Raw genomic sequence first — 19678 nt, forward strand, 5'->3', positions numbered from 1 at the left:
TATATATACACAATGGAATACTATGCAGCCATCAAAAGAAATGAAATCTTGCCATTTGCGACGACGTGGATGGAACTAGAGCGTATCATGCTTAGTGAAATAAGTCAATCGGAGAAAGACAACTATCATATGATCTCCCTGATATGAGGACATGGAGAAGCAACATGGGGGGGTAGGGGGATAGGAGAAGAATCAATGAAACAAGATGGGATTGGGAGGGAGACAAACCATAAATGACTCTTAATCTCACAAAACAAACTGGGGGTTGCTGGGGGGAGGTGGGATTGGGAGAGGGGGAGCGGGCTATGGACATTGGGGAGGGGAGGCGAACCATAAGACACTATGGACTCTGAAAAACAACCTGAGGGTTTTGAAGGGTCAGGGGTGGGAGGCTGGGGGAACAGGTGGTGGGTAATGGGGAGGGCACGTTTTGCATGGAGCACTGGGTGTTGTGCAAAAAGAATGAATACTGTTACGCTGAAAAAATAAATAAAATGGAAAAAACAAAACAAAACAAAAAACAGTTTTATTCATAATAGTCACAATCTGGGAACAGCCTGACTATCCACCATCTTATAAATGGCTGCACAAACTCGTACTTCCCCACGTTGGAAGGCTTCTCAGAAGTAAGGCATGAACACTAAGGCACACAGCATGGGTGAATCTCAAAGACATGCGGAATGAAGCCAGACGCAAAAGAGTACACACTAAATGATCATATTTATATGAAATTCTAGAAAAGACAAAAATCAATCTCTACAACCAAGGCAGATCAGGGGTGGTCCCAGAGCTTGAAATGTTCTCTATCTCAATGTCAGTAAACAAAATGGGTAGGTTTTAAGGCATGTCAAGTATACCTCAGAACTGATTTATCAGGACCCTTTCTAAGACCGAAACCCAACTCAGGATGATTTGAGCAAAAGAGACATGCATTGGCTCATATAATCAGGTTAATCCAGAGGTGTGGTTAGCTTCAGGCATGGCTGGATCCAGGGGCTCACTGACATCCAGACAGCCTATTCTCTCCATCTCTGAGCTTTTCTTCTTTGTTGGCTTCAACCTCAAGTAGAGAATAGGATGGTGACCAGCCATTCCATCAACCTGGCAAATCACACAAAAAACAAATGCCTCCTTCCCCGTAGTTGCTGCAAAACCCCCAAGGGGCAGTCTCCATGTCCATCCTGGGATCCATGCCTGCCTCTAAAGCTGAAGGAGGTGAGAGGTGATCCTGGGAAGGGGAAGAGGGATTTATCAGGAGAAAGAGGCGTAGACGCTGGGTAGGGAAAGCCAACAGATGGCCATCGCATTTTACCACATCCCCAGGTGGTGGTGGTACTGCCCATTCCTACCTCCAGCCACCCCAACAGGGGCCGGGCATTAGGAAAGGGGCCCAAACTCATTCAAGGCTCAAGCGTGCTTTTCTGCGACGTCACAGGCCTGCCTGTTACTTTGATACGAGAGTCAAAACAGAAAGCGAGCACTAATCTCTTCCCCACCAGCCATGGCAAACAGAAAGCCCTTCCTGCCTGTACTGGGCTGTCTGCACCCAGCAAGGAGGAGGAGCTCTGCCACAGCTCCTCTGGCCCAGGCCCAGAGGGAACGCCTTGGAGTTGGCGTCCGGCCTTGCAGGACGAACGTCAAGGAGGGGAAGGAGGCCTCCATGGGCTCTGGGTCTCCGTGGGCCTGACCTGAGAGGAACTGCAGCATCTCAAGCCAGAGCCATCCTCCCTACAGGGTCCAGCCAGGGCAGGAGGGCCAGAGAGGAAGAGGAAGGAAAGGTCATCTCTGTGGAGCTAAGGACAGAAGGCACCAGTCTAACACACTGAGATCAAAGCTCACTTCCTGAGCATAGCACCTGCATTAAGAGAGCATCTTCTCTACGCTAGACACCTCCCAGGGTTCTCTGCTGGAGTGTCCTCCTAGAAGGGGTGAGAAAGGGAGCAACGACTTCGTATTTGCACTCAGACACATATCTACAGGGCCCTGTTATGCCCATTGACCAAATGAGGCAACAGACTCAGTAGTGGGGGGCTTTACCCAGGACCCCGAGGTAAATGACTGCCCTGATCAGATTCCAGGGCAAAGGACTATCCCCACTACCCCACCCCCATCCCCCTACCCCGTGGCACTCCCCAGCTCCAGGAGCTCAAAGCTCTGGCCTCAGCCTGATCATTCGAGGCTGTGAGTTGAACTGAGGTTATTTCTGACCCAGGTAAGCCAAGGCTGCTTAGGGCCATCTCCCAATCCAGTCCCCCAAGGAGCTTGGGCAAGGAAAGCCTGAGCTGAGGTCCACTGCCCTGTTTCCCACCAAGGTGCTGGCTGAGTCTGTCTGCCCAACCATCCTGTTTTCTGGGAAGCAGGTTAAATGGATGTCATTGCCAAGAGCGTGGTCTGCTGCAGAACAGCTGGTGGGGGGCAGGGAGAGAGCCCGACTGGGGAGGAGAGAGCCAAGGCCAACAAGGGAAGATGTGACCAAGGCTCAGGTCCTCACTGCCCAAGAAAGCCTGTCCTGGCCCAGAGCTTCTGGGCTCTGGGAAAGCAGTGTTCTCAGCTCCTGGCCACACCCATCATGTTTGAAGCAGGCTGGCCCTCCAGCTCTGCAGACGGGTCCAGGAACAGCCGACGACTTCCTGGAGCTCACAGTGTGCCTGCCCATGACTTCCCCGCACTGGCAGCCTGCCCAGGTGGCCCTCTGGCCAGGCTCCTGGAGACTAGCTCTGCAGGAAGGAGGGAGGGGCAGGGACAGCCTTCTGGAGACCCAGGCAACACCCCCCCAGCAGGGGTCCTGACCCTGAGAGCTGCCAGCTCAGAGCAGGGTCCAGATAAGCAAACCCCATGCAGGCTTGGCCCCTTCCTAGACACCCTGTCCAGGCAAGGAGCAGGGAACTGGGGGACTCTGCCACACCCCCCAGCTGCTCCACCTTGGCCACGCCTCTGGTGTGTTCTGAAAATAGGATTCAGTCTCGCCCTGCCTAGAACCGGGATCCCAGGCCACACAGCAGGCTGCATGGGGGGCAGGCTGGTCATGGGCACACTCCCATCAGGAAGACCTGAGGACAGGAAGCCAAGCTCCCTGGAGTGCAGACACCTACCTCCTCCATGAGACAGTAGCATCTGACCCAATGCTTAAGTATTAAAATAAGCATCATGCTACGCCTGTTAGGACCATATGCTCATTATCAGTAATTATCACTGAAACCACCCGCCTCAGGAGTCCAGAACTGTAGCTCTGACCCCAGCTCTGCCCCATCCCAGCTGCGTCTTCTGGTGAGGATCGGAAGAGGCCTCTAGTCACACCTTGATCAGACTCTGAAGGCAGAGCCACGAGAATCTTCCAGCTCTAACGTGTGGCCATGGAGCCGGACAGTTCTCCCGCTGCTTAACAGAAGAACAGCAGACAGACAGATACCAGTCCCTAGGTGCCACCTGCCCCATACTTGGTAACCCAAGTGCAACCTGCCTGGCTGGGGAGGGACAGGCACTGATGTTTGTAGAAGGCGCCCTAGATTCTTAAGGCCCCCAGGGTCTAGAAGGAGAGCAGCTGCCCACTCGGAGATCAATCAGGACAAAGCCTGCCGCACCAGCCTCCTCACCAGCTTCATTAATCCCGGTTTAGAAGAGAGACCTCGTGTACCTTCAATAACCCGCCACAGAGCTTCCTGGCTGCAGGCGATCAGCCCATCCCACTTGGCAAAAAGAAGAGAGACTCTGGCTCCCAAGGGCACTGGGCCATTGCTCAAATGGATTATAAGCCTCACGCCTTTTAAAAACCCCCAATCCTGCTAACTGGGTGGGGGTGTGTATGCGCATAGGGGAAAGTGCTGGAAGGATCTCTTTCATTAGCAGACATTATCTCCAGGCTTGGGCATTTTTATAAGCCTTTTCAGCCTTCTGTATTTTGAAATGCTCTACGGTGGAAGGCAGTACAGTTGGGGAGGAAATAGGACTCAGCTTTATTTTTCATGCACGACCTTTTTAAAAAAATTTTTTTGGGGGGCAAGTTTGTTGTTGTAAAGGAGAAGGAACACACTCAAGCATATGAAGGTTTTTGTGGGGGCAGGGAATGGAAGGGCAGGGCAAAGGTGCCTCAGGGAGGGACAGTTGATTTTAAAGTTAGCTATGAGGAATGACCAAGCACCCTACCATTGTAGGTGGTGAGAATCTCATTTTGCAAAAGCCCCATCCACCTCTTACCACGCAGCCATAAACATCACTCTGCATCCTGCCCCTGCCCTCAACCTCACGTTAACCTTTACCTTGACGCTGTCCCTTCTCCTGGACAGAAGAACGCTGAGGCTCCTGAGCAAACCCAGCCGTCTAACATGGCCTCTGGGACAGCTGGTGTGGAGAGATGACCAGAGCCTAAGAATCAAGGGGCCAGGCTGGCCAGAAGGATGGTCTTGTGGTCAGGGTCCTGCAAACAGCCATCTTCTCCGGTGACGAGAGCTTGTTGAGTCTGCACCTGGAAACCCAAGAAATACCTAGAGGATTAATTTCCCTTGCTGACCTGTGAGGTCGTGAGGAACTCAGGGCTGGACCCCAGGAGCTCAGAGTCCTGTTTGCTGCCTGTTCACCTCCCTGTCTGTCCATGCATGGGCAGGCCACCTGCTTGGCCTCAGCTAGGGGTGGTGGTGGTGGCGGGGATAGGGGGGCAGATTCTGTTTGGGGAACTGGGGGCCTTCTTATGAACAAGTCATAAATTTTGGTATTTCTTCTCGACAGCCCCCCAGCAAGCAACCCCAAATCCACCCAAGACAAGGTCTTGGCTCAGCCAACCTATCCATGGGATGGGCGGGAAACGTTAAGGGGGGGGGCACCTGCTGAGACGTGAGGAGCCCCCAGGAGGTGTACCTGGGACAGAAAACATCCAGCCAAGAACAAGCCAGGTGGGGGCACAGCAGGGGTTGGCCGGGAGAAGCCCTCGGAATCCACCAGCATCCTATTTTCAAAATGGCTCTCAGGGAGTGGGCTGGGCTCCCTCTGTTTTTTAAAACATAGTACGATTTCCTGCCCCTAATCGGTTCCAACTTCTCAGGAGAGCTGAACATCCTGGCAAGCCCGACACCACCGCTCTTGACGTAACTGGCCCCCTAAGGCACCCATCCCTGGGCTCCACACATGCCGCCAGGCTCTCAGAACCTTCACCGCACGCTAACTAGGGAGACGCCGTATTCTCCTGAGTTCCAGTCTGTGCAGGACTATCTCAATGCTCAGCCCCCACAAAAAAAAAAAAAAAAGAAATTGTAAAAATATATGCAAATCAAGTCACTGGCCCAACAGAATTGTTTTTAATAATTCGCTCTCGTTTCAGGAGGACAGGGGAGGACGTCCCAGTCAGACCCCAGGAAGCCCTTCCTGTCCCAGAGCTGCCCGGCGGGTGAAGAGGGGTGGCTTGGTGGCCACTGTCTGATGCATACTGCAAGAACAATAAGGATTTTTAGGGGCATTATGACTGAGTCAGAAAACACAGCTGCCCCTGAAAGTCCCTCATTTTTCTTGCTGTCCTTGAATGCTCTCCAGGTAAGTAAGCAATCCATGGGCCGGCCCAGGGGAGCCGAGGTGGAGAGGGCGTCCCCTCACCGGACCTGGGCCACCCACCGCCCTCTGGCCCCTGAAGGCTCTGTGGGGGGTAGGGCAGCTGGCAGTCTCTGAGGCCAGCCTCACTGCCCCCACAGAATGCTCAGGAATGACCAGCCTTTTTCCTCCACCCCGAGCCAGCTCTAAACCAAGCACTTTCTGCCCACAGAGAGCGGGAGACTGGAATGCACCAGAATCCCAAGTGGCTGAGGGCAGTCCCAAGAAGCAGGGAATGCAGTAAGACCTGTGAGAAGGGTCATCTGGCCCCCGTCTTCCCCTGTGGGGCGTGGACCCATCTTGTAGAGACTGAGCCCCGGCCGAGCCAAGGGAAATTCACAGGCCTGACGTGGCAATGGGAATGCAGGCGAGTCAGCTCCAGACTTCCTGGGAGGCCAGGCTAGGTCCTTAGAGAGGAGGATATGGGGTGGGGGTGGGGGTGGGGGTGGGGGTGGGGGCGGGGGGGGAGTCATAGTGGCTCGACTCCTAAAACTCTCTCGAAGAACAGCTGAGAGACAAAAGACTCAGAGGGGACTGAGCTCTGGTCCCTCCAGCTTTGGGCTTGGTGACCATGTCTCTAAAATGGGCCCAAGAGGAACTGAGTTCCCAGTGGTCTCTCCCATTTCAGAGGCAGTAAAAGAATTTCAGTTCTGCCGTAGGAACCAAAGGGTCAGCTCTTAAAAAACCTCACCCAACTAGGTTTTGACAATTCCCCTCTCGCCCACAGCCTTCTGCCCTAAGATCACGGCCATACACTCCTCCGGCAAAACCCAAGCTGTTCCCCACACACGAGGACCGAAGCCATCTGGACCATTCGACGACACGACGGCACCACGCTTTTGCCTGCTCAGAAGCCCCAGCCTAAGGTCTGCACAACTTCTGTGTGAGCGGGTCCTGGCACCTGGGGTCCCCTGGCTCTGGGGGGGACAGAGCGAGACGGTGAGACCCAGCTCCCGGCTTCCCAGCCACAGTCCTGTCCCTGGTGGTGCTCTGTCCCTGGTGGGAGGCAAGAAGTGCAGTGTGCGAGAAACAGCACACCGTGGGGTCCATCCAGCCTTCCCCCACTCTAGCCCTTCCTCAGAGGTGGGCTCTGGAGGAGGCAACAGCGTCAGGTGGGCCAGATCAACAGGTCCCTGACTCCTACAAACACTGCCTATGATGGGCAAAGACAGCTGGTAAGTCCTGGATGGTACTCAGGTTCAAATCCACCAGCTGACAGGCTCTGCTGGGAACCACGGGTTGGGGGACACTGGGGGTGGGGTAAAGGGATGGTCAGAAAGGGACCAAGAAGAAAGGGGAGAGGATGGTGACAGATTGCTTTTCTTATGGGAGGATGAGAAGGGCTTCCAGAATTAAGAGCCTGGTTTATGGTCCTTCTTTATGGGATGAGCCCTTCTGCTTCCCAATCTAGGCAGGCCTCTGGGGCAGCAGAGGCTCCCCTCCACAGACCCTGGGCTTTTGACTCCTCTGAACCTCATGGTACAGAATGCCACCCCTCAGTGGGTAACTTGTGCCCTGAAGCCTGAATTCCACCCCCCCACGAGCCTGACACGGCACGCATCCCTCAGGGGCCTGTCACCAGTGGGGCTGTGCGGCCCCGCTGTGGTGAAGACAACCTGGTGCCATGCTCTGTTTACTTGCTGTGTGACCGTGTGTAAGTTACCTTGCTTCTGTGTGCCTTGGCTTTCTCATCTGTGGACCGGAATAAGCAGCCCACTTTACCGGGTGGTATGAGGGTAGAAGGGAACAAGTATACAAAGCACTCAGCAGGTTCCTGACAGAAGTGTATCACCCTCTCCAAGCAGTTTCCCCCTTCCCCTCAGACCCCAAGGGCAGGGGCTGGGCCAGGACCGCCCTAGAAGTTGCCAAAGACTCACGTCCTGGAAAGTTCTTCCCCTTTGGGAAGAGCAACCGGGACAGGGGTCTAGGCACAGACCTCAGGGCTTCCTGACATTAGGGTTGAGCCTTTGCCCCACACCACAGGTCCTTCCTGGTTCAGACCGAGAGGAAGTGTGCCCAGAAACCCAGCCGCCGGGCTAGAGTCTCACCCTCGCCCAACTATGTTATGAAAACTGTCCTCTCGCCCACAGCCTTCTGCCTTAACCAAGATCACGGCCATACACTCCTCCGGCAAAAGCCAAGCTGTCCCCCACACATGAGGACTGAAGCCATCTGGACCATTTGATGACAGGATGGCACCATGCTTTGCCCGCTCAGAAGTCCCAGCCTGAGGTTTGCACAATTTCTGTGTGAGTGGGTCCTGGCACCTGGGGTGCCCTGGTTCCGTGGGAGACAGAGCAAGAGGGTGAGATCCAGCCCAGCTTCCCGGCCACAGAACCTCTGCTGGGCTCCCCAACCCATCTGTGCTTCAGTCCGCTCCTCTGCGAGATCGGGGTACCTATCTGTTTCAGGGGTGGCTGGCAGGATTAAAGTTCACTCCTGTCAAAGGCTTAGAACTCTGCCTGGCCCAGAACATTCCAAGGGAGGGAGCCATCCTGACCCAGCCCTGCTGTGTTCTTCCCCACTCAGCTTCCCTCTTCTGGGTGACCTTTCCTGCCCCCGGCGCCTCTTTCTTTCTCCCGGCTCCCCTGACCCCCACGCTTGTGAAGCGGCTTTACCTCCTGCCCCCCCGCCCTAGGCCCCGCAGTCCTGAAACCACATACATCCCTGTCACAAGCACATATCACCAAAGGTGGGCTCCCGGGGGCCCAGTCCGCATTGCCAACAGGCTCTTTGTGTGATGCTCCGGCACCAAAGCTCCAGGCCGCCCACTCACCGTGGGGAGGCAGTCTCTGACAACAGGTGTTCAAAAATGTGGTGAAGTAGGTGTGAGGGTGGAGGGCTGCCCCGGGGGGTGGCCAGAGACTCCCCCCGCCCCCCAGCCGTGCTAGGGGTGTGAAAGGGACCCACTTAGGCACGGCAGACAGCGGAGCTCACCCCTTCCTGGTCCCCGTGCTTCCCTGAGCCTGGCCTGTGCTCATCATCCATGGATGACCAGGGACCTGTCCCCCCACCCCCTGCTGGGGGGTGGGGGTGAAAAGCCATCCAGGCTTCCAGAGTCGCTGCACCGTGAGGAGGCTCCGCTCTGAGTGTGGCGTCCCTAAAATAGCCAGCAGCCCACAAAACCATGGTGGAAGGAAAAAGAAAAGCCAAGCAGAGTTATGAGCCCTTGTTTGGAATTTGCTTTAGAAAGAAATGTGCCAGTCCCACCCTGACGAGGGAAGGAAGTGGTCAGGCGCAGGGCAAGAGTCCCAAAATGTCTTGGGGGAAGCCCTCCTCCAGAGAAGCTACTGAGCACACAGATGGTGGGTGCTGGGGCCTGCGGCGGGGGCCGGCTGAGAAGGGCTGGCCCTGGGGCCTGGAGGGGCCAAGCATGCTTTGAGGCAGAGGCCAAGCTTCCCCAGCAGAGCGAGCTGGGTCAGGCCAGGTGGAGGGACGCTGGTGCTCCGGCTTTGGGGAGCAGGCCTGCAGGCCCTCCTCCTTCCAGCACCTACCCGCTCAGCCCCAGAACAGCTGCTCTGGAGGTGGAAGCCTGAGGGCTCGCTGGCCGGGAGCCGCTGCTGTGGGAGAAAGCCTTCCTAGACGTGGGGGCCCCATCCACCCCTGCCGGCTGTCCACAGGCTGGGATGAACAAAGCCAGGAGACCTGTAATCATCCATCAGAATCCCTGGGTTTACGATAACCACTCTCTCTCACCCAGAAATTCTTTTGCTAAGAACATCTCAGCTCCTGAATGCTTACACTCACCCCTTCTGCTCCCCCCCGCCCCACAAATTCTCCAGCCCTGCCTGGCCCAATGCCGAATGACCAGCGTGCCTTGGGGTTGGCTCAGCACCGCCCCCCAAAATTCATCAGCGGGTGGAGGTCCAAGTGCCCCGGGGGCAAGGCTGGCCCGCAGCCTGAGCGCATCTGCCACACAAACACCCCCGGCGCTAATGAGGCTGCTTCAGGGAGACGGTGCCCTCCTCTCGTCCACAGCTCCAGACCTTCTGGAAGAGCCAAAGCCAGGCGTGGGCTGTCCATCAGAGCCACAACTTTTATCTCCTTGAGGGAGACTCCACGGGGGAGGGAAACAAGAGAAGCCGAGAAGGCATGCAGACCGCTCAGCGAACCGTACGGAAAAGAAGAGTCTACCTTTAACCATGCCTTTATCCTTCGCACAGGGGGTGGCAGACCGGGGGCCCGTGGGCCCAACCCAGACCCCTTCTTGTTTCTGTATCTAGTTTTACTACAACACAGGCGCACTCATTCAGGCAGGATCAACAACGGCTTTCACACCGGAAGAGAAGAGCAGAGTTGCCACAGAGAGCAACCCTATTTGGCTCCTCACAGAGAAACTTCGTCGACACCAGCTTCCGTTGAGTCTCCACTCAGGACCTAGTGTGCTCCACAGAGAATATAACAGTGAGGAAAACCTCTGGGCCTCCGTGGGGTGTGAGGCCTGATGAGGGAAGGGCTCTGAGGACCGTTGAGGCCTGCTGCTCGGGTGTGCTGAAGGAGAAACACCCCCGAGAAAGGCTGGGGCCCTAACACCCCCCCCACCCCCACTCAGGGCTTGGACTCAGAGCTGCGCGCACTCCCCTGGAGCCCTCAGACCATACATATTTCAGAATTTTCCAGGGTTTAAAAAAGCCACGAGGTACACATACCGCCCGTTTCGCCACACCCCAGCAGGGCAGCACCCCTAATGGAACACACTCATCTCTCTGTAGTGAAACCCAGATACTTCCACTGCCCGAGAGAAAGAGGGACTCTCAAGTCCATGTGGCTCAGGTTTTCCCATGGTTAATTAGTTAGAACAACAAACTTTTGGTTTGCAATTTTTTGGCATTTGGAATTTCACCTAAGGACGGGGAGCCTGCACCCAAGAACAGCCAGAAAGGACAAAAGCTGGGTCCCGGCTTCATTCCCGGCAGACCGCCCCACGGCCACCAGGCACAAAAGCGAGCACTCAGGAGGCATACGACAATACGAACTAAATGAACCAGATCACCAGAACGTTCTTCCTCCAAGAAGAGCCACTAACATTACTGCGGAAAAATGTCAAAAAGTAGTATCTGAACCTGCCTTTATGGACACGCTCCACGGTCAGAAGAAACTGACGTAGATGAGAAATGTTTCCGACTCCATTTACCTGAGATAAGGAAAACGAAATCTGTGGTCTGGATACTGTGGCTGCCTCCTGGGAAGGCACACAAGGTGTTTGGTGGGGAACAGGTGAAGGGGTGGTAGCCAAAATGGAAAACACATGATTTTTTCCCCCTGTGGGAACTTGCACCAAACCTCCCTGTGGCTAAAGTTCCATTTGGAAATCTACAATAATTTATCTCTTCCCAAGTTCCTAACAGCTAATTAGAAAAATATATTAATTAGGTAATCTGGTTCAGATGTTCTAATTATATTACTTTAGAGAAGCAACAACAAAAAAAAGTCAACCCCCCCCCAACAACCCAGTATGGATTATTCTTATGTATATATAGTTCAAAAGCACTTCTTCCAAAGTGTAGAACATCCAGAAAGCCTAGTAAGTCTGAAAAAACAAAACCCTCAAACTTTACAACAGTCATACCAGAAGAATATTTGAATACCCATTATCTATAAACAGTGGAATCATCTATGAAATGCAGCGTTTCTGCGGTAAAGGGTGATAACTTAGAAGTATTTCAGCAGTAACTCCCATCAGCAGTCCTGGAATTAAATGGATTCCCCCCTTTTCATGCAACAGGGTTCCAGCATTCTGAAATGTCATACCCTCTGTTTCTTAACAGAGCACTCCTACAAATGACTCCCAGAAATTTCCTCATCGCCTGAGATTTCTAAACCCCAAATTGGGAAAGAGGTTCTGGGCTCCACTGATGAGCTCTGCCTAACACGGCTCTGGGCAGATTTCTAGGAGGGATTTTACGGCGCGATTGGGAAACACGGTTAGCCTGACAAAACATCTGGGGTAAGAAGGTGAGAGGGGAATGTGGGCGCAGAACGGGGTCTGCACGCTGGAGAGCGCCTTGGACAGGGCATTCCCCCACCAAAGCCAACCACCTGGAGGGGCGTGGCCAGCGACCGTGGGCGCGGCCAGGCCAACCCTCCCAACCAATCAAAGCTGCCTGCGACCTCCAGGACTATATTTAGTCAAGGCTGACTACCCTTCAGGGGGAGGGACTTGGGCAGGCCAAGCCCTGCCACCTGTGAGCGCGAGCGTCGGCAGCCCAGCCACCTTGGTGCAGACGTGCTAGGACACCACGACTCCTGGTGGAGAGAGGGCACAGGCATCCTCTCTGGCACTTCCTCCAGCCCTCGGCGGGGCACGTGCTGCCCATCTGACGAATACCATTTGCCCGACAAGGAGGGACCATGCTGGGCACGCATGGCCTGGGCACAGGCAGGGCTGCGCAGAGCACCAGGGGCCGGCACTGACAAGGGCCACTCAAGTTAGTTTCACTTTCTGGTTTTCATCCTGGGCCACCTCTCACCCTGATGCAAGAAAATATCCTCTGAATGCCAAGAGAGAAAAATCCTCAAAAACGTTCCTTGTCGTTTTCCTTTTTTTCTGAGGACACGGTTTTCCTCTGAGGACCCGGTAACAGGCTTTGGTGAAAACCCCAACTGCGTAACTTCGGTCCCCCGGGCTGTTTCGCTCTAATATGATTACACATCTAAATGCAATAAACGGGGCAAAGTGGTATTATTTTTCTGGGAAAAACCAACATCATAAAAGGGTCTTTATTGAATCAAGGACCCGAGAACTGTTCTCTTGCCTAATTATGGCTCCCCAGTGAATGAGGCTGGGTTTCCAGGCAGGAGTCCTCACAACTCCCCAGCCCAAAGGGCAATGGGATATTTGTCACGACTTGTCTAATTACAACAAAATCCACCAAAAGGACGAAAGGGAGGATGCCAAGGTAGTCTGGCAGCAGCCCCCTTCCCCCACTCAGGCCCTGCAGATAGGGCCTCCTCCCACCTCCTTCTATTTAAGGAGCAGCCCCCCCCATCCCCACCCCTCACATTCAAGTCAGGATCCTGGACCCTGCCCCTTTCCACTGTCATTGCTTAAGTGGTTTTCCAGCATCTGACACTGACTGCCCTTTTCTCTATCCTCATCTATACAGAAAAGGCCCATTGTCGAAATGTGGTATTTTGCCAGATGTTTAACATTCAGTGATCTGGCCAAGGTTAGTGTGTGTCCAGACCTGAGTGACAATGAAGGCAGGCTATCCCCAGACAGAGAAGAGGCAGAGACGGGGGGAGGGGGAGACAGAGACTGAGGCCAGGGGAGGGCGAACCCTCCACACGGACCTGCTGGGAGCAAGTGGTCTGGTTGACTTTTCTCAGGTATACAGTTGGAGACAAACATTTTGCTCATATGCAAGTCCTGCTTCCAAGTTATCTGTTTAGGGGCGCTTGGGCGGCTCAGTGGTTAAGCATCTGCCTTAAGCTCAGGTCATGATTCCAGGGTCCTGGGATCAAGCCCCCCACAGGGCTTGGGAAGCCTGCTTCTCTCTCTCCCACTACCACTCCCTCAGCCTCCCTCTCTCACTGTCTCTCTTGAGTGTCAAATAAATAAATAACATCTTAAAAAGCCAAGTATCTGCTTAATCACCCTCCAAGTTCCAAGAGCAGAGACACATTTTTTCCCCATGTTTTTAAGCTCACCACAGCAAGCTGTGCAGGAAGAGATTCTCCCACTAACCTGCGTCTTCACATAGACTGGAGCACAGGGACTGCATGAACCCAGCCCTGGTAGATCAGCGATACCCTCCCCCTCCCATCCCAACCAGAAGCAATGACTTTCTTTTCTCCTCCCACCACCCTCCCCTAGCAAGTACTTGCTTTTCTCCCCAGATATTAAGCCAGCAAGCAGCTTGCCAGGCTCAAGTCGTCTTTCCTTGACCTCACTCGGTTTCTTCACTGGCCCCACAGGTCCTGGGATGAACTGTGGTGTCCCCTGAGAACAGTTATAGGTGTGCCCCTCTCGCTGTGCACACCGCCCCGGCCCCAGGCCTTTCACCCACATATTCTCATTTGATCCTCTGATCAAACACGGTAGGTGTGCTGTCATCGCAGCCAGGAAAACTGAGTCCCAAGGAGGCATGTCACTGGTCCAAGGTCACTCAGCTTAGTCCACGGGACAGCCTGGTTTCCAACTGCAAGACCTATGCCTTTTCACCAATGCCTGCCTTCAGCAGGAAAGGATTTTTGTCTTCCCCCAATCTCCTGGAAAGCCAGGTGCCATGAGCAGATAAGCAGCAATGCCACTACTCCGTGTTTAGGAAGAATGGGGGAGGTCTATCTACCGTGCGAAGGACACAGAAACAGAGAACGCTGCAGACCGGAATGAAAGCCTCTGTCACCAAGAAGGAGAAGCTACTTTTTCCCTTGAACCCCACACCCCCCCGGGGGGGGGGGCAGAAATCCAGTGAGAGGAAGTGAGTTTCATGAGAATGAACCACAAAGTCTTCAAGGACAGATCTAAATTTCCCAGCTGCACATCTCCTGAGTCTCTTCCCCACCCCTCCCAACCGCAGCCCCAGGTTCCAACGCTGTGCCCTCCTCCGTGCCTTCTGGCCCAGGATGTGGCCCAGAATCGTGTAAATTAAGGCTGTAAGGGGGGTATGCTGTATTCAGTCCAATTCCCCCGCTGGAGAGAGAAGGGGGCTCTGGGGCCCAGAGTGGCAGAGCAGAGATTAAGATCAGGAGATGGTTCTTTCCACACAGGACCTCCCTCCCCAGTTCTCCTGGACAGCAAACACAAGGGGTCCGGCTACAGGGCGATTTCAAAATTCCCCAGATTTCCAAATTCCCCAGACCGTGCCAAAGGGAGGAGGGAGGGAGCTGCACAGTGGGTGAGAAGTCACCTGCTCTGGGGCCCATCTGTGAGCCTAGCCCACTGCCCAAAGGCCTTGAAAGCACTGAGATTCTGGTCTTTCTCAATCACTCGTTTGAAATTCAAAAATCAGAACATCACCGAGCCATTAAAAAAAAAAAAAAAGTAGAAGGAAGTCCAATGAAACTCTGATTTTTATTCCCATGCTGATTACCCTGCAGTGTACTTTGGAATATCAACTAATTTCCTTCCACCAACACCCCCACCCTGATTCTGTACCCTGCCTTGCTGGTCCCACTAGAGTGCATTTCTCGTGCCCACTGGGTCAGTGAGCGAGCAAGCCAAGAGCAGCTGTGGAAATTCACCTTTTCCGGGGCCCTTTCCCAAAATGTGCTCAGTTTCAGAACCAGAGTCCCCAGGTCTTTCAGGCTGGAGATACTGCAGAGCCCATGTTCCAAGGCCGCCACGTCAGCACAGCCAGGGTACTTTCTAAAGACTGTGCTGGCTAATGCAGGCCCCATCAGCCTCCTGTTCACGCTTGCTGGCTCCGGACCTGGAAGTCCTACTGCACCCAGCCAGCCGGGAGATGCTGGGGAAGCCGCTCCCTCTCTGAGCCTCAGCCTCCTCCACGAGAGACTCAGAAGCCCTCAGCTGCTCTCAGAGGTGGAAGACAAATCCCAGTGGGCAGGTCAGGACCATGCCTGTCTTACAGCTATAACCCAGCCCAGCCCCATCCCCTGCACGGGGCTGGTAGACAAGAAAGCCTGAGCCCAGGGAAGAGGTTCCCAGGCATAAGCCCCACCTTAGGATCACAAAGCTGTTGTTCCCAGTGGGTTAAGTAACTTGCCCAAGGCTACACGTTAGACAGCAACAGAGACAACCTTGCAACCGGCCAGACCCCCCAGACTGAGGTCTCCATCACTCTGCACCCTTCTCAACAGACACGTACATACACACACGCAGATTCCAAATAAGAGAGCCGAGGGAAGGAGCACAAGTCAAAAGTCCACTGGTGTGTGCCCCGCACTGAACCTCCATTTTTTCCTATACAGCTCACCACGCCGTGACGACACAGGTAGCCAACTCTCATTCACAGGGAAGAAATGGGCACAGAGGAGTTACTGGTCCAAGGCCACTCAGCTGGCAAGTGGCAGTTAGGACTCCCAAGTCAAGCCCATCTGGACCCCAGGTCCGTCTTCATGACCCTCACACTAGGCTGCTTCTAGAAACACCCTTCGCAGAACCCACGCGGACCCCTGGCTTCTCTGACAACTCTTTCCTGAACGTGTCACTATTAGGAGCGCCGTTCTTTTGTATAGAAGAACTGAGCCAGGCCCCAGACTGGCCAGGCAGCAAAATCCACTCAGTGCAGGAGTGAGGGCCACGCAAAGTGCAAAGCAGGGACAGAATCCTGACCTTCGCCGGGCGTTCAAAAAGCTCGGCTTTTAGGCCAAGGAGCGGGAGGGTGACCTGGGGAAGCAGCTCAGAGGCCACTCCCAGGGACGGCCACCAGGAAAACACTGGAGGTTATTTCTAACTATCGTTAACTTCCAGAGCGGCTAGGACATTGAGGGTGGACATGAGAGGGCTGGCTTCTCCCAACCCTTCTGTTGCCAATCCGATCCTGCTGGACAAAAACAGATCTTCAACCTTTCATAGGTTGGGACTGGATTTTTCTTAAAAAAAAAAAAAAAAAAAGCTGCAAGGGCAAGGTTAATTATTCACCAGGCTGCAATCTACTTAAGAGTTGAGGGAATACAAGTTTCCTCCCAGGAGGCAGGACCAGGAGTCCAGCTGGATTTTAAGTCTTCCGTGGGTCTCCCTGGGGGTCTGGTTGAAACCCGTCCCTCCCACCAGCTTTCCACCTCGCATTCAGACGCTTCCAGAAGACCACTCCAGGGCACACAAGTCTGCCCATGTCAGCCACTTTCCCTAGGAGCCAAAAGGGACCTGGCTAACAGGAAGGGACTCGAGGGAGGGGAGGGGTGGGGTGGGGGGCCTCTGTTTCAGGAGACTATGAGAATTCAAAAGGGACAGCAAAATCCAAAGGCTTTCAACCAAAGCCCAATTCCTAAATACAAAGACTTAAATCAAAGCACAAATCAGCTGCCGGAGGCCAGGCTAGTGCACTGTGTTGCCGATTCAGTCACACTTTGCAAAGGAAAAATCCCAAGGAGGAAAAACGTAATCACTCACTTCCCCCAAAGCAATGAAACACTAAGGCATTTCCTAAAAAGCTCTAAAACCCAGGTCAGCCCCAGTTATGCTGGAGGGGAAACTGCCAGCCACCTGAACCAGGCCAGGGAAGCCGGGGACATTGCTGGCTCCTTATTCCCACGTCTATACCAGCTTTTCTGCATCCCATCACTCCAGGCCAGTTCTGTGACCACAACATTCTGGAGATTTCCATGGACTTCATTTAGTTTAAGAGACTCATCCCCAGGGCCAGGAGAGGCATGGGTTCAAAGGGAGAGAACTCTGTTTTCCCAACCTGGTTCAGTACTCTGAAGAGGAGACTGATTTTCTTAAATAGGGAAGGCCTCCAGCTGAAGCTCCCACCAGCCTGCTCCCAGACTCTTTTGCCTCAAAATGGAGAATTTAAGATACTTGTGCATTTAGACATAAGACCAAACTTTTCCCCATAGTTCTGGCATCTGTGCTTACACTAACTAGGGCAGACAGGACAAGGCTCACACTTGAAAACACGCAGGCCGACGACAGAGCAAGGCTGTGCCCACTCCTGGACTCACATGCCCAACCTTGCCCCAGTGACCCCACAGCCCATGGGGTCCCCCCACCCTGACATGGCCACCCAAACATGGAGAGCAGCTATACTGGGTTCCAGGAAAGTCCACTCTATATTAAGCACACAGAAGCCTGTGGAAAAACCTTGCAGATGGGGTCTTTGCACAACTTTCAGAGAGGAGGGCCAACCTGGCTGGGCTGCTTTCTCCCTCAGCCTCCTGCTGCTTCTGGAAAACCCTCTAGTTTTCCCAAGTCAGGCAGAAGGGTGCCCCGTTTTGTCAGCCTGCCCTTCACACAGCTCAGGTCACTTCACCGCACGTTCCCAAATGTTTTTCCAAGGCCCCCGCTGCCAAGAGAGCCAAGACACAATATAAATAAAAATAAACTAGAAGTTCCAACACCCAACAAACTCGAGGTTTCCGGGGCCGGGTGGGCTTTTTTTCTTTCGGAGGGCTAGAACAAAGTGACAGAGCAGACGGTTTAAAAGGCATAAAACTTGACTTGGGTGGTCAACATTAGGTGGCACAGGATCGGGAACAAAGAAACACTCCCACAAAGATGCATCTCTGAAGAAACGACGGTGGGAGGGAGGGGCAGGCAGGGGCTTCCCCCTCCACCGAGGCTAAACCGCCACATCCCGTCGCATCTCCCCACTCCAGAGACAACTCCAGAAATAGGGCGATTCTCCCCACTTTCACGCTCAAGGCAGCTGCCCTGGGAAGTACGGCAGGACAAAGCCCAGGTGGGCTAATGGGCGTGGGGAGCTGGGGAACAGGAGGCTGTCTCTCCCCGCACCCCATGTCCGCCCTGGCGGGAACGAGCTCCATCCGAAGAACACGGACCCGACACCGACCGCATACAGTAACCGACTTAAAGTTCTGAGCACGTTCCCACTGTTCCTGCGAAGCACAAGGATCCCTCGAATCTGCCCAGAGAGCCCGCACCGAGCGCCCCTTGCCACCCCCTCTCCAGAGTGGCCCCGGGAGGTGGCCACCCGCAGGGGTCCACACTCCCACCTGGGTGCAGCTCCTGCCGTGCCGGCCTGGAGCTTGGGAGAAACCGCCGGTCCTGGGGGCCGAGGACTGGGACTTTGTAGGCCAGTTGAACCAACACCCTCATCTCGCCCGCAAAGACCCAGCCCTCAGCTCCCCCGCGTCTCCGAATTCGGTTGCGGGCGCGTCCCCGACGGGCTTCCTTGGGCTGGATCCCGCCACCCGCTTTCCAAGGCGCTCTGCTCTGCCGACGCTCTTTTCCCCAAGCGGCGTCCGCCCAAGAAGGCACCCACCCCGCCCGAAACCGGCCCCCGAAGAGTTACACGACGTTCGGCGCCGCGGCTTCCAGGCCACCGCGGCGCAGGCCGAGGAACAGTGCTGGGCGTGGGGGTGCTGCGGGGACCCAGCCTTCCCTGTCCCCGCACCCCCGGCGGAGAGCGCTCGAGTCACACGCCGAGAAACTTCGCCGCGATCCCACGCCGCGCCCGCGAGGCCCAGCCCGCGAGGCCCAGCTCCGCGCCGCCTCGGTTACCTGCGCTCTGATCCGCGGGGAGGGGGCCGAGCCGCCGGCGGGGCACCTCCCACCGCAGGCCGCGCCCTCCCGCTCCGCAGAGCCCGCGTCGCCACCGCCGGGGGTCGGGGAAGTAGCTGCGGCCGGACCCCGCGCCCCGACGTCCCGCGCGCACCAGGCCAGGGGCCGGGGCCTCGCTCAACCTGCCGGGACCCAGGGGCCGCTGCCGCCCCCTCCCCAAAGAGCGCGAGCCCGGCGCTGCGGGGAGAGGAGCTGGGCGCCGAGACCCCTCGAAAGTTGGGGGAGTTCCGCCCGCTCGCTCGCTCGGCCCTAGCTAGCTCCACGTGCTGGTGACACATCAGGAAGGCTGCGCGCCCCGCGGCTCCCGGCGGGCGGACGCGACCAGCGCCCGCCTGCACCGCCTCCCGGGAGTCGAGCGAACGGCGCCCCGCCCCGGCCCGCCCTCCCCCCGGCGGCACCGCCCCCCGCCGCTGCGCCCGCTCACGGCTGCGGCACCCGCGGGAGGACACCCGGGCGGGGGCGGGGAGGTGGCTTGGGTGCCCCTCTCCCGGACTGCCCGAGCCGCCCCGGGGGTCGAGTCCGGACGCGAGGGGCCCGACTCAACAGTTTCGAGTGCCTTCGTCCCAGTCACGCAGCCCTTCCCGCCCCCGAGCTCCAGTAATTTTCCCTTTTCCTCCACTGACCAGTCCGAGCGGCTGCCGGCGCGTTCTCCCGCGAAGGCCGGCGCGGAGAGCCCCCTGCCGGCCACGCTGCTCCTAGGCCGTGTCCCCGCCGTGGTGGAGCTCTCCGGCGGCCGGCCTCAACCTCCCCACTGGGAACCGGGAGCCATCCAGACGCTTCCTGGGGCCTCGCGTGGCCAACCAAGATAATAAATGCAAAGCGCCAGGCGCAATGGTACCCCGCAGCGTGCTTTGTAGAGATGTTAATTTTGTGTTTTCTACCTATCCCCACGCCCCTCTTCCTGTTAACCTACAGACCACCTCTTCTCCTGGCTGTGCTTTCCGAAAACCTGAG

At 55.6% G+C, this 19678-nt stretch overlaps 1 long non-coding RNA gene across 2 annotated transcripts; it reads right to left on the reverse strand.

The window, feature by feature from the left end:
* Positions 1 to 518: 518 nt before the first annotated feature.
* Positions 519 to 19035, reverse strand: LOC123929711. 2 transcript variants are annotated; one of them, XR_006815955.1, is made up of 4 exons: positions 18665 to 19035; positions 4257 to 4462; positions 1856 to 1919; positions 519 to 1228 (listed from the first exon to the last, which is right to left on the reverse strand). It is a non-coding gene; the product is annotated as an uncharacterized LOC123929711 (long non-coding RNA). The 2 variants fall into 2 exon arrangements; XR_006815956.1 differs by lacking the exon at positions 1856 to 1919.
* Positions 19036 to 19678: the final 643 nt, after the last annotated feature.

This window comes from Meles meles, chromosome 18 (assembly GCF_922984935.1).
Source record: "Meles meles chromosome 18, mMelMel3.1 paternal haplotype, whole genome shotgun sequence".
In the NCBI taxonomy this organism is placed as follows: domain Eukaryota; kingdom Metazoa; phylum Chordata; class Mammalia; order Carnivora; family Mustelidae; genus Meles; species Meles meles.